This window comes from Rosa chinensis, chromosome 3 (genome assembly GCF_002994745.2).
Source record: "Rosa chinensis cultivar Old Blush chromosome 3, RchiOBHm-V2, whole genome shotgun sequence".
NCBI classification, from domain to species: Eukaryota; Viridiplantae; Streptophyta; class Magnoliopsida; order Rosales; family Rosaceae; genus Rosa; species Rosa chinensis.
The window spans coordinates 43580285-43586546 of NC_037090.1; positions in this window are offsets into that span (position 1 = coordinate 43580285).

A 6262-nucleotide genomic window follows, 5' to 3' on the forward strand; every position below is an offset into this window, starting at 1 on the left:
ATGCTGCCATTCATCCACATTTCTCCCATTCGGTTTTGCAGATCACTTTTTATGATCTTCATGGCAGAAATTAATGCTCTTTCTGCCGTGGCAGTTGCAACATGGAAGAATTAGCATCAATGTTATGAGCAAGTAAACTAATGGATAAACCTTATCCTTCTGTGTCTCAACCATTTTTTCACCAAGGTCACTAATTCCTTTCAGTTGTGTAAACATGCTACTGATTCGCATATCAGATATATAAGTGTCCAATTCATCTTCAAGAGCTAAGAGAGATACTACAGAAAAATCTTTAGGATAAAATTGAGCAAGCCGAATCAGTTTTTCTTTGTTGAAAGCTGAGAATGAATTAGATGGATTAAAACATGTCATACAGAGAAGTAGCTCGGTAGTAGTTTATGTAAAATGATCATTTAGCTCTTGAAGTTGCATATCTATGATTGCACAAAATAATTCAACTCAATACCTATGCAGATTAATGAGCTTTGGAGCTCTATGTCATGATTTTCCTGGAATAAAAGGAACATCAATCTCCTGTTTTTCACAAAATGCAACAACTTGACTAAGAAGAGAATCCCATCCATTGTCTCTCATGTTTTACAATTGCTCCTTACACACTTTAACTAAGTTCATTGCATTCACAATATCTTGGTCTCTTCTTTGCAATGCCTGTGATAATTGATTTGTAGTCCCCAACAAAACCTTATCAAATGCATAGAAAATACAAAGTCAAATGATTCCAATGAGTCTAATAGTCTGCTTGCATCTTGTTTCTGATAGGTAGGTGATCCATCCTCTTTTATTTCTTCAAGCAATTCAACTAAAGATGGAAATAAGTTGATGACACTTATCAAATAAGTACCATAATGTGAGCTCCATCTTGTATCACTAGCTCATTTTACGGTGGTTTCCTGATTCAAGCCCCTCCCACTTGAAATAGGACTAATATTAAGTTCTTCGATAATCTTGGCGACTTGTTTTTCTCAAAAAGAATCACGACGTTGACATGCGCATCCAGCAACAGTCACCTGACTACCAACAAACATAAAGAGATTAGAGATTAAGATATGATTTTTTGCTACAACCATAATAGCCAGCTGAAGCTGGGGAGTAAAGCAATGAACATCAAAAGCTGACCCATTCTCCTTTAAAATAAGTGCTTTTAGACCATTGAATTCTCCTCTCATATTACTAGCTCCATCATAACCTAGATATGCTTAATTCATTCTTTGAAAAGAATTGATCAATGGCTGCCTTAAGTGATGCAGAAGTAGTATCAGTGACATGTTTAACACTGACAAAACACTCAATTACTTGTCCTTTGCTCACATGTTGCAATACAATTTCCATTTGCTCTCAACAAGAATATAGAATAATGCATTACTAATGTCACTAATTATGGCATTGAGCGTTTCAGTTGCAGCAGCCTTGACAATATCATGTTGAATATCAGGTGATGTTAATTGATGATTTCTTGGACCATTTTTCAAGACAATCTTTTTTTTATAGGGAACTGAAATCTACACTCCCAATATTAAAATCCACACTCCCTTCTAATTTTTTAATATTATCTCTCATTCACTATCTTTTTACTTCCTGAAATGTCCCTGTGTTGAAATATTGTTTTTTTTTTCTTTTCTCTCTCTATCAAACATCTATATATTTACTTAGAATGTTCCATTAGAAATCATTAGTTTCCTTCAAACATCTACACATATATCTTAGAATCTTCCAACTTTGTTGCAAGTAAGAATCCATTAGATTTTTTTCCCTGCAACTCTTAAACAAACACTTTCACACCAAAGAACAAGATAGAAGACATATACATTAATGTGCCTTTACATAATTATATGTCATATACAAAACTCTTATATGTTGCGAGAGATAAAAAAGAAAAAAGATAACTGATTTCGAGCCAACTTCGATGCTCATTATCAAAATTCAATAACATAGTTCTATCTTCATATTCATCTCGCATTCACACCAATACTTCATCTTTTTGATAAAAGTCCAGTCTTCCATCCAAAAACCTGTAGTAAAGAGAAAAGCAAAACTAATCATCAAAATGAAAAACCCTTACATCAAACAATCACTCCAAATGACAAAAGAAGATGTTACTAAGCTGAGTGTTTCTTCTTAAATCCGCTAGGCTACAAATGAAGAACAAGAAGAAATTACAGTAAAAAGAAACTAAAACCAAACAACAAATATATCCTCCAGGCCCTAAACCCTTCGTGGCTTTTGCCTTTCTTTAATGAATTTCTTGATCAGAGGAAAAAAAAATCCTCCAGGCCACTAATGTTCATCAATATATGATACTCTCAATGCATTGCATGAGTGCATTAGCGTCCGAAAATGGAGAAAAAAGTCTTGAGTACACTAGAAGGTCGTGCTCATCATTGTACCATCCAAAATACGTTTATATGAAGAACCAGCTAGCTTCCCCCTTTTTGTAGGGGAAGATTAACGAGCTGTTGTGCTAAGGTATGTACTAGCAAAAATTTTACATAAAATTGCAGAACATACTGATACTAATACCTGTTATATGATCTCAAATGGTATAAAGGAGAAACTCCATAGGAAAAGCATACATTTCAAGAGTAAATTACACAAAAGCCATAAATCTTTACCAGTGCAATGACAAAGCCTAGTAAGGGTTTGATTATGTGCTGAGCAAGATATTCTACACCGACCTGCAGAATAAAATTTAATAACTATTACAACTAGCTAATTCTATCTTTCAAAGTTCACCAACTTAAATGAAAGCAGAAGATGCTACTAACAGTCCAAGGATTACACAACATATAAAGAATGTAGAACTAATTGGTAACTAATCAGGAAACGCAGCTTACCTATTGAAATAAAAGTCCTAAAAATGCATGAAAAGAGCAGCCGTCTCTGTAATTAGTTGCTAAATGAAGACATTTTAAATTTTGGACACATTACTGGTTAGTGGTAAGTACTATCTGGTGGGTTGGGTCAGAAAAAAAGAAAAATCAAAGGAATAGAGGAACAAAACTAGAGTCTTTGACACTAATGCACTCATGCAATGCCAAGAAACAAAAAAATATAGTCTTTGACAAATACAAACTAAATTCAAGTTTAACTCAAGACAAAATTGGATGCAAAATAGATTAGAGATCAGAGTATACAAAACTAGAACAATAAAGATATCATAGTACAAAATTAGAATAGATACTTACATCTACTTGTTAATTGATGGACATTTGTTACGATAGTGGCCAGTATTACCACAACCACTACATTTTCGAGGAGTCTTCTCTACTATCTCAAAATGTGAAGGTTCCCGCTTTGTAGAGCTAGTTTCCTTTCTTTTATTTGATCCTACCGAACGACCTTTATGAGGCTGAATAGTAGGTTCAAAAATTAAGGGACAAGATGCACCAAGTACTTGAGAAAGCTGCCTTATGGTATTTTCTTTTTGCATAATCGGCTGTTTTTCATACTTCTCTTTAATCTCAAATAAAGGAGTAGTGAAAGGATCTTCATGATCCAAGCTTGCATGATGATCATTAGTGAAAGATCTTGTGTCAATTCTCCATTGCATATGAATTTGATTTAGAGGCAGCACTTCAATATTCATCTCCTTGATCATGTGCACACACGGAAGACCCATGGTCTTGAAAAATTGGCTCTTACATTGAGATGAATAGTCTTTGGTATTTGCCAACAAGTATTGCTTTTGTAACTCATACAAAGCATAGAAAGAGACCTTATGAACCATCTATTTAAAGAAAGGGATGCAAAGCTTTTGAGGAACATGAATCTTTTCACTTGCAAGTTTTGTTTTAATTTCCTGAAATTGATTTTCAATGGCAAGACAAATATTTTCCTTCACTTCACGAAGACCACCAATTGAAACTTGAAGATATTTCTTTAAGGTTGCATGTGCACCTTCTGCCCTAGAAGTAACATTATTACCAAAATGTGAAATCTGCCCTGTCCATGCAAATACAAACCTCTCTTTCCATGGAAGCCAAGTATTTCCAATGTAAGTCAGAACTGAAGCATAGTCTTTGTACTCAATTTGAAAACGATTCCAAGCTTCATTAAATGTTAGCACGTCCCAAGATTTTACTAAGGTGGTCCAAGAAGACATAAAAGCAACCCAATCTGTATCTTCTTTAAACTGACCCTTACAATGTGCAAGAATATTTTTCTCAATATGCCATATGCAGATCAGATTTTGAGTCATTGGGAACACAACTTCTATTGCTTTCATTAATGCCAACTCCCTATTAGTTATTATCGCCAATGGACGACTACCAAAACCTAATAACTTACTGAACATTTCAAGGGCCCACTCATAATCCTCTTGTTCTTTTTGCATGAAAACGAAATATGAATAAAATGATTTGTTGAAGCTAGTCACTCCTACAATCTCAAGTAATGGCATCTTGTACTTATTTGTTTAATAAGTACAATCCATCACAAAGACATTAGGGTAGCTTTTGGTCAACTCAATGGAAGTGGGATGAGCAAAGAATAGATGAGTCAATCGACCATAATGATCATACTTAACATTATGAGAAAAACCAGCACCACCGAGCTCATCCAATAATGCTTGAATAACTGAACGCCCGTCTAGACTCTCCCTCCTAAATTGAGCTGTTTTGCTATATATATTTCTGGAAACAGCTAGAAGGTCAGGGTTAATTTGTCGAAGTGAAGAGAGAATTTGGCGTGGTTTTATGCTAGCTCTACTCATTTGTTTAACATTTAAGGCTTCCTCTTCAGTAAATCGACGACAATAGGGATGTCCAGCCATGTCAGTGGAAGGCTCATGGTTATGTAACAAACTATCTATCACTACCTTCCATAGCCCTTCAGCTGTCCTTTTTCCAAAAATTTTAAAAGGATAGTTTATCGAACAAGAAGATGAATTATTTTTCTTGTTCTCAGGTGCAACTGCAGTTTGATAACAACCACCTCTATCACAACCAATAACCACATATCTATTGGTTTTAGATATTTTGATTACCAAAACATACCCTTGCACCAACCCAATCTTACGAATAGCAGCAATAAGTTCTTCTCGATTTTCAAAAAATTTAGTCGGCAATGAGAGGAATTCATTTGAAACATCAATCATTGTTTGATCTCCTAAATCATAAATCACCAGATTTATAGTTAGGGAACTAACTAAATAACTACTGTTACTTAAAATTACTTAGGTTCAAATGTTATTCTCACTTTCTTATTGTTAAGAAGAGGTTATTCTAACTTTCTGCAATCAGCTTACTACCCTCTAACCCTGTCCAACCAAAGTTACTACTTTTTCTTCTTCTTCTTCTTCTTTTTTTTTTTTTTTTAATATAATTAAAAGCTCTAAACATAAAAAGAAAGTGATAACATAGAATACATTGAAGAAAAATGTAAGATGAAAAACTTACCATTGACAATGAGGTCTTCAATGATACTAGACGGATGATTAAATTGTAACTGCTTGATATCATCTGAGCGCACCAAATTTATAGAAATCTTTTGCAACTCAGCATGCTCGGGCTCTTCTTCCATTGCAACTCAATATACGAAGGTTTCTGCTATCTCTTCTATTGCTGGAAATTATGTTCAAGTGATGAAATCAATGAATTTACTTTTTGCAAAATTCACTCCCAAACATGTGAGTCATAATAACAACCACCTCTAATTTAACAAAGCCCATAGCAATCCAAGATACATAAACCATATATTTTGATAGAAAATTGAATTTAGTTTATCAAAATTACTCAAAATTAAACCTTTAGATTAAATCAAGGTAAGATAAGTACCTTATGCTTGCGTTTGTTGGAGATGAAGGTTTAAGTCTTCTTTCTGCGAATTCAGCCATATCGACCCATGGTCTCGAAGTTTAACATGAAAAATCAGTGTAGAATTTGATATAGGATCAGGTCAATTCAGCAAAATCCTTGCATCAATTCCTTTGGGTTTGCCTCAACATCTTCTATCAGTAGCAATCTTGATTGGATATTGTTGGCCTCCACGTCTTCTACCAGCAGTACTCTTCGGGAACAAAAGGTTTTGCTAGAGAAGAGAGAACGAGAATAGAGAAAGAGAGAAAGCAATTGTTGTTGTGTTTTTAGATAAGGAAGAGAGAGAAAAAGAGAAAAAAAAAGGAAAATAAAACAATTTTCTAACGTAGGGATATTTCAGGAAATAAAAAGATAGTGGATGGGAGATAATATTAAAAAATTGGAAGGGAGTGTGGATTTTAATTTTGGGAGTGTAGATTTCAGCTCCC